The following is a 15,845-nucleotide window of genomic DNA, read 5'->3' as shown; positions in this document are numbered from 1 at the left end:
ATCCAGAGGACTTTGGGGTCCAAATACACTTGCTTTATTGCTCATTTTCTGCCAGTCCTGTTGCCTTCTGCCTCCTCTTACTAAAGAAAATATTTCATCTATGTATTTCTAAGAAAAAAAATTTTAAAGATATAGACAAAAGCTCTAAGGTCAGCGTCAATGATTCACTACTTCATTCACTGTGTTACATCTCCGAACTGGGCGTAAATACAAAAGATGGCTCATGCCTTCAATAAGATCAAGGTCTACAAGGCAGATTGATAGGAAGAGCAATTATCCTCTAGAAAGTGGCATGTGGATAAACACAGCGGCTTTAAGAATAGATGGGAAGCCTAATTTGGCTGAAGGGAGGGCAAGGTCAGAGAAGACTTCCCAGAAGATGCAGAGACCTAAAGGAAAACTAAGAGTTCAGGGACGGGGAGGGGAGAGAGTAGGCATTCTAAGGAGATGGAATGGCATGTTCAGAGACCAGAATCAAGAGAGAGAGTGACTGTGATTACTTCAGGATGGCGTGGATATTGAAAATAAAGAAAGGAGAGGGAAAAGACACAGCTGGAGAGGTCGATGGGGATCTACCATGCTATGCTAAGTGAGGGCAGTGGGCAAAGCACTGTAGAATTTTTAAGCAGATAAAAGATTGGGTCAGGGCTTCCTTGGTGGCGCAGTGGTTGAGAGTCCGCCTGCCGATGCAGGGGACATGGGTTCATACCCCGGTCCGGGAAGATCCCACATGCCGCGGAGTGGCTGCGCCCCTAAGCCATGGCCGCTGGGCCTGCGCGTCCAGAGCCTGTGCTCCGCAATGGGAGAGGCCACAACAGTGAGAGGCCTGCGTACGGCAAAAAAAAAAAAAAAAAAAAAAAAAAAAGATTGGGTCAGATTTTGTGCAGTTTTAAAGCTAGAAAAAAAAAATCTTAGAATCCGATGTGCCATCTTGCAGTTCAAGACAATGAGCTCCAGAGAGGTTAAGTGACTTGCACAATGTCACACAGCTTGTTAAGAGAAGAGCTGAGTCTAGAACACTCTTTGCTCTTTCCATTCCGTCTCATGGTCTCTCCCAAAAGGGAGATGACTGATCCAAGTCCTATGAGTCAAGCTCCTTCCTCCAGAGTTTTACACAAGACTCTACATTCAAGAATAAAGGTTAGCTGCTCATGTAACAGTTGCAAGTTTGCATTTCCAAAACCAGTGCAGTGTTTGAGATAGAAAGAAATAGGATTTGAGAAAAGAATGAAAAGTGGGTTCAGCAGGACAGGGCTTCTATCCTTACAGTATCTTCTGCTCCCCTGCCTTCTGTCCAAATGACCTCAACCCTTGTCTTCCCCCTCACCTTTCTACCTGCCTTTGCTCTCTTCTTGTCTCCCTTGTCACCCTTTCCTTCCCATTGCTCTCAGTCTCTTTTGCCATGCCCTAAATCATGGACAGACATGCTAAGAATTAAGTACTGAAGAAGTGGTTAGAATCAAGAGGAAACTCAAAATATCATGTCCCCTTTTTTCCCCTCAATTGGGACCCTTAACTCAAAAGTAACCTTCTTCTGACCAATCTGTCATCATGCATTGGGACCCCAGCAATGCTGGGTAAAGCCCATAATCAATTCTGCTGAATCGCCAAGGCTGAGCGTTTGATCGTCATTTCCCCTGATCCTCCCACCAGAGATGAAAGGCCATCCAAATACTAAGGAGACCGGAATTCCAGCTTCTTCTGAGCAACCTAGGTGGGGTGAGTGGAGAGAAATAAAGCACTTGGAAGTCAGCCACTCCCAGCCTACTGGGCTGTGGCTGCTGGGTCTCGGCGAGCAATGCCAGAGTGAGGCTGAAGCCGTTGCCCCCCAAGCTCCAGACTGGGCTCCCAGACCAAGCCCAGGCTGGACCGGTTGGGGAAGAGAGGCAGCGTCTGCCTTATCCCTCTGCCCTTTTGAACTTGTTTGGCTGCCAGCAGAAAGGCCGCCAGCGGACCAGGGCACTGCGAGAAGAGAGAAGATGATGCTCCTTGGGAGGGAGTTGCTCTGTCTTTGCATGATGTATCGGCCTGCGGAAGCCAATCTCACTTGCAGATAAAGGGCATTTGTTTTGTCCAGCTTGGAGCTGACAAGAGGAGGTTTGCTGGCGGGATGTTTTCCGGCCTATTCATCCTTCTTCCGGTAAAACCACCTCTTAGGGGAAGGCGTCTAGGTTGTTTCCTTTCCTCTGGGGCTGCTGGGCACCTGCTGGCTGTGGGGCCTTCTGCTTACTCCAAACGGCCTCGGGCCCTCTGGGGCTTCTCCCCGCAGCCACCTGAGCCACATGGGGCTTCTAGCAGCAGGCTGTTGACAGGGAGCAGATGACTGATGAGACGAGAGGATCTCATCCCCGTCCAGGAAGAAGATGAAAGCAGCGTGGGGCTCAAATCCAGCAGTGGTGACGTCTGCTCAAGCTGGCAGCACGGGTGGGCCCTGGTAGAGGGTGGGGAAGGAATGTGCCAGGGAAGGTGACTGGAGGAGGGGCGCTGCCGGCGTGCGAGGGGCGCCACTCTGGGCCTTGCCATCAGTCCAGCAACTTTCGCAGTCTCCAAATCTACAGGGAAATTGTGTAGCCCTTTAATTTTCTGATTTAACACTTAAAGCATTAACTAATAGGTGCTTCCTGCATTTGCATTTAATGAAATGACCTGACAAACACGTCACTCTTTTTTACACCACTTTGTTCCAGTTCTACTTTATATAAGTTCACATTTGAGGATCACTTACTTCACCCTTTGGTGATTCTATAAATATTACTGAGGGCTCTGGGGACACAAAGATGAGGGAGCCCAGGTCCTGTCCTTGAAGAATTCACAGTCCAGAAGGAAAAAAGAGCATGTAAGTGAAGACACTGAACTACAGAGAGATAAAGACCTTAAGCAGGTGTTGAATCAAATTCTTTGGGGCTCAGGGTAAATCAGAGACTGTTCAGAAAAGATAATGCTGGACATGGGACGGACAGGATGAGCAGGCAGAGAACAGAGTCAAGGCAGATGGGCTTGAATGGTGAGGTGCGTTCAAGTCCATTTGTACCGAAGCAAAGATTTCTCCTGGAGCCAAATTTTTTTCTTTCATTTCCCATATTAGTATTTTATTTCCTGATATAAGACTGTTAAAAGACAGTTAATAGAACTCAAAAACTAATTACAATATTACATCAAACAAGGGTTTAAGTTAAAACTAATTTTTTTACAACTACACTAATTTTACCACTTTCTGTTTGGAAATGTGGGATGAGCTACAAATCAGCAAGCAAAGGGAAGGAAATAATACCAGAGATTTTATAATAATCAAAATCCGTGTTACTGAAAATACACACTAAGCAAGAGAGAATATACTTCATAAGTAGACCATATGAGAGAGGAAAATTAGGACACCCTCCCCCCATGAAGGGTGGTATATGCTATGGTATTGGCATTTGTATTTCGTCTCATTGACCAGAGCTTCCCACAGTTTATGAATGTGAGGATCCATTTTTTGACATCAAAAAGTTAGCAGATTGGGAGAAAACTGAGAGGTGTTTTTGTTTAAGTAAAAGAAGGCTGACCGACTTATGAACTGGGATCCTTAGAGTTGTTGGTGAATTTATCTAAGTACCACGATTAATACCAGGAACCCACTGGGAGATTAATAAATGTTTGACAAAGATGATGAAGGCAGCTTCCTTCCACAAAGCTCCAAATCTAAAGGAAAGGGGGATGTATTCATTCCCTGTGGCTGCCATAAGAAAGTACTACAAACTGGGTGGTTTAAAACAAAAGAAATGTGTTCTCTCACAGTTTTGAAGGCTGGAAGTCTAAATTGAAGGTGCCAGCACAGGGTTGGCTCCTTATGAATGCTCTGAGGGAAAAACCCATTCATGCCTCTCTCCTAGGTTCCAGTGGGTGCCAGCAACCCTTGACATTCCTTGGCTTGTAGCGACATCACTCCAGTCTCTGCCTGTGTCTTCATGCGACTTCTTCTTGTTGTCTTTGTCTTTACGTCTTCTGTTCCTTAGAAGGATGTTTGTCATGGGATTTAGGGCCCAGCCAGATAATCCAGGATAATATTATCTTGAGATCCTTAACTTAATTACATCTGCAAAAATCTTCTTTCCAAATAAGGTCACCTTCACAGGTTCTAGGGGTTTGGATAAGGACATATGTTTGGGGAAGCCGCCATTCAAACCACCTTGGAGAGGGCGACCCACCTCAACTGGGCAGGGCCTTTGTTTGCCACAACTCTGTCACCTTAGCAACTCAAACAAGTCCCCCAGACTAGGGGAGACATCGAGAACAATCAGCTGTAAAGAACTTTTCCGGAACCGTGAAGTCCATGCCCCTGCCTCCAGGACCAGGTGGCTCAAGCGCAAATGATTCCAACTTTTACCTACATGGCAGAAGCTCCACGAGAGAAGGAATCATGTCTCAGCTTCAGCACTGTGCCCCCAAATCCAAGCCTGATGCGTAGTAGGCACTCAATATTTTTAATAAATAAATGGTTCAATATAAAAACAAATCTCACAACTACTCTTGCTCATCCAAGCATTTCAGGTCACTTTTTCATCCACATGAAAGCTAATTTTATCTTTATAAGGCAACCCTAGAGCCTCTAAGTGAGGCTAACTCTAACTGTAGAGTTAGGATACAATATAGGCAAGCCCTGCGGTTCGTAGGAAATAAGACAAATTCTTTAAAATTATAGCTATTGTCTTCAGAACATCAGACCACTGGGAAATAATAAAGATTTTCAGCACATAGAGTTAGCCCGATGTGCCTATCTCCAGTGCCAGTCTAAAGGACCCTATAAATGATTAACTATCTCCTTGCATCTCTGGGCAGAACAAGAAGTTGACAGATTTTCTAGAACCTTCTGGAGAGTTTCTAATCTGAAAGACAATAGGGATGGCAGAAGGATTTACTCTTCTTTAGCCTGATAGCTACTCGTCATACATGACTATTGAGCACTTGAAATATGACTAGTCTGAACTGATATGTGATGTAAATACAAAATGCATACCAGATTTTTAAAGCTTATGAAAAGAATGTAAAATATCTCACTAATAAATTTTCATCTTAATTACAGGTTAAAATAATATTTTAAAGATCTTTTTAAAAAATATTTATTTATTTATTTATTTATTTATTTTTGCTGCACCAGGTCTTAGTTGCGTCATGCGGGATCTTCATTACTGCACGCGTGATCTTTGTTGCGGCATGTGGGTTCATAGTTGTGGCATGCAGGATTCTTAGTTGCAGCACACATGCGGGATCTAGTTCCTGGACCAGGGATCAAACCCAGGCCCCCTGCATTGGGAGCACAGAGTCCTACCCACTGGACTACCAGGGAAGTCCCAAAATAATAATATTTTTGATATATTGAGTTAAATAAAATATATTATTAAAAGTTATGTCACCTACTTCTTTTTACTTTTTTTAATGTGGCCATTAGAAAATTTGAAATTACATATGTGGCTTGCATTTGTAGCTTGCATTATATTTCTGCTGTCAAGTTCTGGTCTAGAGCACTGTGAATTCTGAGGCTGGGATGAGGCTCTATGGGAAATTGACAACTCTAATGTAAGCCCAGTTCCTTTCACCTGCTCCAGCACTGCCCTAGGTGAGGAATTGTCTCTTCCATTGCAGTAATCAATGCAGAAACCTCCCAACTACTCTCTTTGCCTTCGCTGTCACTTCCAATCCTTGCCCATAGAACTGCCGCAGACATCTTTCTACCCTTTTTTTTTTTTTGAAGTGTAGTTGATTTACAATGTTGTGCCAATCTCTGCTGTACAGCAAAGTGACTCAGTTATACGCATAGAGACATTTTGTTTTTGTATTCTTTTCCATTATGTTTTATCACAGGGTATTGAATATAGTTCCCTGGTGCTATACATTAGGACCTTCTTGTTTATCCATTATAAATGTAATAGTTTGCATCTACCAACCCCACCGCAGACATCTTTCTAAAGCACACCTCTGACCATACTTTAAAAGCTGTGGTGCTGCACATCACCAACAGAAGAAGGTCTTAAATTAGTCTGGTGGATAAGGCCTCTACAATCTGTACTCAGTATTCATTACTAGACATCCCAATGCAGGTCACGCTGAACTACTCATTTTTTCCTGAATGTAATAACGACAGCCAACACATTGAGAGTTTACTGTGTGCTGGTGATTCATTTAATCATCACAAACAACTCTTTAGGATAGATGTTATTATTATCCCCATTTCACTGAAAAAGCAATTGAAGTACGAGGAGAGTAAGTAACAGTCATGGGGATATAACTTGTAAGTGGCAGAACTGGAATTTAAACCAAGCAATCTATCCCAGAGTCTGTGTTTTTAACCACTGCACTATTGCCCTTTGATTTTGACTATCCTGTTCCCTCTTTCTCACCTTGTCAGTCCAGCACACATGTATGAAGGCTTTAATACCCAGATCAACTGTCACATACCCTATGAAACTTCATCACTCCCACAGGAAATTAGATACTTTCTTCTCGCAGCAAACAGGTGTCACATTCCTTTATTATTGCACTCAAGTTGGATTCTACTGCCCTCTTGCCATCTAGATAACATTGGCTCATACCTCCAGTTTTTCAGGCAATGGGAATCCAAAACCTTTCCCCCCATATTTCTGTGCATGAAGACTTTCATGCTCACAATCAACTCAACCTCTGGCCTCCTGCTACTGTGTGTGTTGTCTTTGTTCCTGACAGCCCCAACCCAAACAGGAACCCAGACTGTGTCTCCAATTTTATAAAAATGTCCCTCCCTTAAAGCATTTGTACTTACAGCAACTTACTGAATCTATTGGCATCCTAGTGAAGAATTCCATTGCACTATTCTGAGAAAGAAATGACAATTTTCTAATATTTATATCTGTTCTTAAAATTCATTTTAGACACCAAAGGGCTACTTATAGTCCCTTTAAGTATCTAAGCTTTTGTTATCTTGTTGGTGTCCTTTTCCTCCCTCTTCTGTGCTTAGCCATCTATTCACTCGCCTCAAGCTCCCCAACTCCCACCACATTTTTAAAGGAGGAATTCACATTTTCTCATGCAGAAGAGCTTTTGTTTGTTTGTTTTTCACCTTTAGGATATCTTCTATCTAAAGGAACTTAGTAATTTGTCAAATGCAGTTCAATCTCTGAGAGAAACTTGGGTAACAGCTGTTAAAATAATAAAAATTTCACTGCACTAGAGAAGTAGTATTTCCTTATACTTCTGCCTCACATGCCCTGTTTGATTGTATGTCTCCAGAACCAAAGTAGATGTCCAGTAATTATTTGTTGTTGGACTAATGGTTTATTAATTAGAGGTATCCTCCTGGAAAACCAAGTGCCCTCTTAATAAATGCAAACCTAAAGTTTTTTGTGATCACTGGTTCTACAGAGAGCAGAATTCCCACTCTATAGGACATCCTTCTTTAAGACTAAGAGAGGTTGAGTCACATGTGGCTCCTGAACACTGTAGGGCTTCTCTTCCCCAGGTGAGGATGACAACAACCACATTGCTCAGGAAGTAAACTGCTCAAATTGTGATCTTCTTTCCCTCAAACTCAAAGGCTGTAGTTCCTAAGGTCAGCAAATGTTAATGAAAACTAGTTTGTGTGGCCCCATCTTAATAGCTGAAACATTCGCTTCTGTTGAGAATATTTAAGCAGATTTCTTCAAAGATATATTTACTATGAGATGTTTATAAATACAGAAAATTACAAAGAATGATACATCAAAAACTCATTTAACCACCATCTGGATTTCTTAAATGTTATTATTTTTGCCATGCTTTACCCAGATCTCTTTTTAAAGGAGATAGAGCATTACAGATAGAGCTGAACCTTTATTGTAGCTTTACCTAATTATAACCACAATTATAGAAATTATTATTGTCCTTCTTGTCCATGTTTTCTACTTAATGACAGTAATGTTATGTGTGTATTTACATTAGTAGTATAATATTAAATATGTTGTTTTTATTGTAATTTTTCACTCAAGTTTATGCTTTCAAGATGTATGTGTGTTACATATATAGTCTTAGTTCATCCTTTTTAACTGCTGTACAATAAATATTTTACTATATGAATATAATAAGTTTTATATATCCATTTTCCTAGTGTTTGACATTTAGGTTGTTTACATAATTTTGCTACTACAAACAATGTTTTCTATATTTGTGTATGTCTGTGCACACGTAAAAGTTTTTGTCCAAGTTATGTATACAGTTTCTTTACTATCTGTATATCAGTTTTTTCCTTAAAATGCATTACAAATGTCTTCAAGCTCGTGACATCTGTTTCAACTTTGTTTATTGTTTCTTTTGTTTTATAGAATGTTTAATGTATATTTAATGTATGATTTTTAACGTTTCAAATATTTTCTTTTATGGTTTGTGCCTGTTGTGTCACATTCACAAAATCTTACCCTACTTCAACATCATAAAGATATTCTCCTACATTTTCATCTGAAAGTTATAAACTTTACTTCTCACGTTTAGTGAATGTAGAATTTATTTCTGTGTATGCTGTGTGGTTAGGTTACAATTTTTTCCCATTTAGAGATGAAATTTCCTAGCACCATTTATGACGTAATACTCCCTCATCCACAATGCTTTTAATGTCATCTCTGTCATATTATCAAGTCCCCAGAATGTGGCTGTTCCCGGTTCCTTAATTTGGTCTATTGGCATGGTGAGTCCACTCTCCTTTTTCCTCTTACCCCCATCCCGCAAAAGCTAAGCCCCACTCCTCTCCAGTCACATGCAGGTCACATTTACATGCATTTTGAAATAATATGTGTACCTCAGCTTTCTATATGTGTTCTTTGGCAGTGACATGATAATATTTTTCAAATTTTCTATATCCTTACTAAATTTTTATTTATTATTTTTTAAGAGAAGTATATTAAGATCTCCTCCTATAATTCTGGATTAATTTCTCCTTATAATTATTTTTCTTATTGAGGCTAAATATTTAGATGCATACAGATACTGGGTTTAATATATTGCTAGTAAATTATTCCTTTTATTATTAAATAATAACTTCATCCCTGGTGATTTTTTTTGCCTTAAATTCTATTTAAATATAATATTAATTTAATATAACTTTAAACAGTATAATAATTTAATATATAATATAATTTAATATTATGTTTTAATATCTATTTTAATATTAATATAGTAATGTCTCTTTTTTTGCTCACTAATTGCCTGCATATTTTTTTTAATCCTTCTGCTTTCTTATGCTTTGACCCATACTTCCTTTGTACCTCTTTTTATTTATTTTCTTTTTCCTTCCTTTGCTTTTAAAAATTATTTTTCTTATTTTTCTTTCTAAATTCTTGAGCCGAACATTTTTTCACTCTTCTTTATAGTGGGCATGGTACTTCTGTTGGCCAGGCTGCTCTCTCTTCTTTCAGAAAAAGCATCCACCTTCTTTGTGAGAGCTTCTTATCTTCCCCTACCCCTCTCTAGAAGTGTTCTGAATAGGAGCTAGGATGAACCTACTTCTCTAGTGGTTGAGATTGGCCAAAAGGCAGGAATCTGGCTCAAGCTAGGTCAGAGATCTGTTCAGGATTATTCAAACTGGAGCTGAAATAAATGTTTAAGGGGAGATTGGGATAGAATAGGAAGTGACTTGGAGGGAGCCTTTTCCTCTATGACGGGAAAGGTGAAAACTTGATGCAACATCTGCCACTCCATGAAGAAATTCAGTGTGCAGTAGGAGAGAATGAAGCTGACACACAGATGGAAACAGAGACAGTACAAGGACAGGGAGAATCCTGGGAAAACTGGCTCCTCCCCAGCAAGGTTTATTCTTCCCATTTGTGGATCAATAAACGTTTCTCATAGTTCCAGCTAGTTCAAGTTGGATTCGCTTTCATCCAAAAGACTCCTGAATAATATTTATTTGAATGAGGAAAAATATAAGTATGTGACTGGGGGTATGAATACAGCTTTTGCTGAATCCTGTAACTTTTGCTATAAACTGTTCACATTACTGTTAATTTCCAAATTATTTGATCAAGAGTGACTTTTAGGAGAATGGTTTTCCCCCAAAATGTATAGAGTTTCCTCTGTTTTTGTTGTTTAAAATTTATGCCATTAGTTTCCAGTTTTGTTACCTTGTAGATAATGAATATAGTCCACACAAGTTTTTTTTTGTTGTTGTTGTTTTGTTTTGTTTTGTTTTTGTGATACACGGGCTTCTCACTGTTGTTGTGGCCTCTCCCGTTGCGGAGCACAGGCTCCGGACGCGCAGGCTCAGCGGCCATGGCTCACGGGCCCAGCCGCTCTGCGGCATGTGGGGTCTTCCCGGACCGGGGCACGAACCCATGTCCCCTGCATCGGCAGGCGGACTCTTAACCACTGCGCCACCAGGGAAGCCCCACACAAGTTATTTTTATTTAGTATATATTGGGATTTATATTTGGTATATATTGGGATTTTCATTATGGTCTGAAATGAGATCATTTTTTGTAAATGGCCCATAGGTGTATTTTTTGACGGCAGGACACAAATTTAAATTGATAACTTTTAATAATATTAATAATAAGAATATTATTAGTTCATTAATAAGATTGCTTTATTAATTAGATATTTAATAATATCTAAAATTATTCTTATTTTTAGTTTACTTAATCCATCAACTTCTACTAGTGTGTATTAAACTCATTCACTATTATTGTGTTTCTGGTGATTTCTAATAGTATATATATATAAATTTTTGTTGTATGATTTATTTTTACATTTTTTGGTTATATTTCAATATTGTTAAGTTCAAAACCTCTTCATGACTGTAATATCTATCTTGTTTATTTACAGATTATCAACAAGATAAAATGACTTGTGTTCCACCTGATGTTTTTGAAGTTAATTTTTATTTGTCTAAAATAGATAATGTCAAATCAATTAATTTTAATTTATAATTGCCTGATAAATTTTTCCCCTTCAGTTATGTTTAACGGCTCTTTATCATTTTGTTTTTAGTTGTATGTAATGGATAATTTTATGTGTCAACTTAACTGGACCACAGTGTCCAGATATTTGGTCAAACAGTATTCCAGATATTTCTGTGAGGGTATTTTTTGAATGAGAGTAATATTTAAATCAATGAGGGTAAAGCAGATTGCCCTTCATAATTCAGGTGGACCACATCCAATCACCTGAAGGCCTTAATAGAACAAAACTGACCTTCCCTGAGCAAGAAGGAATTAGGCCAGCAGATGGCCTCCAGGCTAGTACTGCAACACGGGCTCTTCCCTGGGACTCCAGTCTGCCAGCTTACCCAGACTAGACCACCGAGCTTCCACAAGAACATGAGCCAATTCTTTAAAATAAATCAATCTATCTCCATCTCTGTACCTATCTAGGGGCACAGCATAATGATTTGACCTACATACATCATTTAAAGATTATCACAATAGGTTTTATGAACATCTATTATCTCATATAGTTACAAAATTAAAGAAATAGACAAAAATTTTTTTTGTTTTGTGAACTCAGGTTTACTCTCTTAACTTTCATATATAATATACAGCAGTGTTAATTGTATTTATCATGTTGTATATTACATCCCCAGTACTTATTTATCTTATAAATGGAAGTTTGTACCTTTTGACTGCTTTCATCCTACTTGCTCTCTCCCCAACCCTCTCCTCTAGCACCCATAAATCTGATCTCTTTTTCTATGAGTTTGTCTGCTTGTATTTGAAGTATAATTAACCTACAACACTATGTTAGTTCCTGTTACAGATATTTCTATACCTTTCAAAATGATCACCACAAGCAACTATATACCAATAAAATGGACAACCTGGAAGAAATGGACAAATTCTTAGAAAGGCACAAACTTCCAAGATTGAATTAGGAAGAAATAGAAAATATGAACAGACCAATCACAAGTAATGAAATTGAAACTGTGATTAAAAATCTTCCAACAAATTAAAGTCCAGGACCAGATGACTTCACAGGCAAATTCTATCAAATACTTAGAGAAGAGTTAACACCTACCCTTCTCAAACTCTTCCACAAAATTGCAGAGGGAGGAGCACTCCCAACCTCATTCCACAAGGTCACCATCATCCTGATAACAAACCAGACAAGATATCACAAAAAAAGAAAATTACCAATATCACTGATGAACATAGATGCAAAAATCCTCAAGAGAATACTAGCAAACCAAATCCAACAACACATTAATAGGATCATGCACCCTGATCAAGTGGAATTTATCTCAGAGATGCAAGGATTCTTTAATATATGCAAACCAATCAGTGTGATACACCACATTAACAAACTGAAAAATAAAAACCATATGATCATCTCAATAGATTCAGAATAAGCTTTTGACAAAATTCAACACCAATTTATGATAAAAAACTCTCCAGAAAGTGGGCATAGAGGGAACCTACCTCAACATAATAAAGGCCATATACGACAAACCCACAGCAACTATCATTCTCAATGGTGAAAAACTGAAAGCATTTCCTCTAGGATCAGGAGCAAGAAAAGGATGTCCACTCTTGCCACTATTATTCAACATAATTTTGGAAGTCCTAGCCACAGCAATCAGAGAAGAAAAAGAAATAAAAGGAATCCAAATTGGAAAAGAAGAAGTAATATTATCACTGTTTTCAGATTTCATGATACTATACATAGAAACTCCTAAAGATGCCACCAGAAAACTACTAGAGCTAATCAATGAATTCAGTAAAGTAGCAGCATACAAAATTAATGCACAGAAATCTCTTGCATTCCTATACATGAATAACAAATGATCAGAAAGAGAGATTAAGGAAATAATCCCATTTACCACTGAAAAAAAGAAAGAATAAAATACCTAGGAATAAACCTACCTAAAGAGGCAAAAGACCTGTACTCAGAAAACTATAAGACACTGATTAAAGAAATCAAAGATGACACAAACATATGGAGAGATATACCATGTTCTTGGATTGGAAGAATCAACATTGTGAAAATTACTATACTACCCAAAGCAATCTACAGATTCCATGCAATCCCTCTGAAATTACCAATGACATTTTCCACAGAATTAGAACAAAAAATTGTACAATTTGTATGGAAACACAAAAGATGCTGAAGAGCCAAAGCAATCTTGAGAAAGAAAAATGGAGCTGGAAGAATCAGGCACCCTGACTTTAGATGACACTACAAAGCTACAGTAATTAAAACAGTATGGTACTGGCATAAAAACAGAAATATAGTTCAATGGAACAGGATAGAAAGCCCAGAGATAAACTCACACACCTATGGTCACCTAATCTTTGACAAAGGAGGCAAGAATATACAATGGGGAAAAGACAGTCTCTTCAATAAGTGGTGCTGGGAAAACTGGATAGCTACATGTAAAAGAATGAAGTTAGAACACTTCCTAACACCATACACAAAAATAAACTCAAAATGAATTAAAGACCTAAATGTAAGACCGGACACTATAAAACTATTAGAGAAAAACATAGGCAGAGCACTCTTTGACATAAATCACAGCAAGATCTTTTTTGGCCCATATCCTAGAGTAATGAAAATAAAAACATAAATAAAAAAATGGGACCTAATGAAGCTTAAAAGCTTTTGCACAGCAAAGGAAACCATAAACAAGATGAAAAGACAACCCTCAGAATGGAAGAAAATATTTGCAAATGAAGCAACGGACAAGGGATTAATCTCCAAAATATACAAACAGCTCATGCAGCTCAATAACAAACAAAAACCCACCAAACAGTGGGCAGAAGACCTAAATAGACATTTCTCCAAAGAAGACATGCAGATGGCCAAGAGGCACATGAAAAGATGCTCAACATCCCTAATTATTAGAGAAATGAAAATCAAAACTACAATGAGGTATCACCTCACACAGGTCAGAATGGCTATCATAAAAATATCTACAAACAATAAATTCTGGAGAGGGTGTGGAGAAAAGGGAATTCTCTTACGCCATTGGTAGGAATGTAAATTGATACAGACACTATGGAGAACAGAAGAGCGGTTCCTTAAAAAACTAAAAATAGAACTACCATATGACCCAATAATGACACTCCTGGGCACATATCTGTAGAATACCATAATTCAGAAAGTACATCCACCCCAATGTTCATAGCAGCATTATTTTCAATAGCCAGGACATGGAAGCAACCTAAATGTCCATCAAGAGAGGAATGGATAAAGAAGATGTGGTACATATATACAATGGAATATTACTCAGCCATAAAAAGAATGAAATTGTGTCATTTGCAGAGATGTGGATGGACCTAGAGATTGTCATACAGAGCAAAGTAAGTCAGAAAGAGAAAAACGAACATCGTATATTAACATATATATGTAGAATCTAGAAAAATGGTATAGATGATCTTATTTGCAAAGCAGAAATAGAGACACAGGCGTAGAGAACAAACATATGGATACCAAGGCAGGGAGGGCTAGTGAGATGGATTGGGAGATTGGGATTGACATATATACACTTCTATGTATAAAATAGATAACTAAGGGGAACAGACTGTATAGCACAGAGAACTCTACTCAATGCTCTGTGGTGACCAAATGGGAAGGAAATCCAAGGAAGAGTGGATATATGTATACATGTGGCTGATTCACTTTGCTGTACAGCAGAAATTAACACAACATTGTAAAGCAACTACACTCCAAAAAAAAAATGAAAAAGAAAAAAAATCACCATGATAAGTTTAGTTACAATATATGATCATACAAAGTTATTACATAGTTATTGACTATATTCCCCACACTGTACATTATGGTACTGGCACAAAAACAGACACCTAGATCAATGGAACAGAATAGAGAGCCCAGAAATGAACACACATGGGTATGTGCAATTAATCTACAATAAACTAGGCAAGGATATACAATGTGGAAATGAAAGCCTGTTCAGTAAATGGTGTTGGAAAAACTGGACAGCTATATGCAAAAGAATCAAACTGGACTACTCTCTCACACCATGCACAAATTAAATCCAAAATGGATTAAAGACTTAAATGTAAAACCTGAAACCATAAAACTTCTGGAAGAAAACATAGATAGTAAGCTCTTTGATATCAGTCTTAGTAATTTTTTTTGGATATGTCTTCTCAGGCAAGGGAAACAAAACCAAAACTAAACAAGTGGGATGACATCAAACTAAAAAGCCTTTGCACAGTGAAGGAAAATCAACAAAACAAAAAGACCACTTACTGAATGGGAGAAGATATTTGCAAACGATATATCTGATTAAGGATTAATACCCCAAAAATACAAAGAACTCATAAAACTCAACATCAAAAAATCCCAACCTCATTAAAAAATGGGCAGAGGATTTGAATAGATATTTTTCCAAAGAAGACATTCAGATGGCCAACAGGCACATGAAAAGATGCTCAATATCACTAATCATCAGGGAAATGCAAATCAAAACCACAGTGAGTTATCACCTCACACCTGTTGGAATGACTATTATCAAAAAGACAATAAATAATAAGTGTTGGCAAAGACGTAGAGAAAAGGGAACCCTCATGCACTTGGCAGGACTGTAAATTGGTATAGCCAATTTGGGAAATATTATGGACATTCCTCAAAAAACTAAAAATAAAACTATCATATGATCCAGCAATTCCACTTCTGGGTATTTATCTGAAGAAAAGATATACACACCCTGTGTTTATTGCAGCATTATTTACAGTAGCCAAGATATGGAAGCAACCTAAGTGCCCATAAATAGATGAATGGATAAAGAAGATGTACATACTGTAATACAATGAAATATTACTTTGCCATGAAAGAGAATGAAATAATGTCATTTGCAGCAATGGATAGAACTAGAGGATACTATACTAAGTGAAATAAGTCAGACAGACAAA

This window comes from Delphinapterus leucas, chromosome 17 (assembly GCF_059928025.1).
Source record: "Delphinapterus leucas isolate spDelLeu-1000000601 "Yukka" chromosome 17, BTC_Dleu_Yukka2, whole genome shotgun sequence".
In the NCBI taxonomy this organism is placed as follows: Eukaryota; Metazoa; Chordata; class Mammalia; order Artiodactyla; family Monodontidae; genus Delphinapterus; species Delphinapterus leucas.
Note: the sequence above shows the minus strand (reverse complement) of the source record.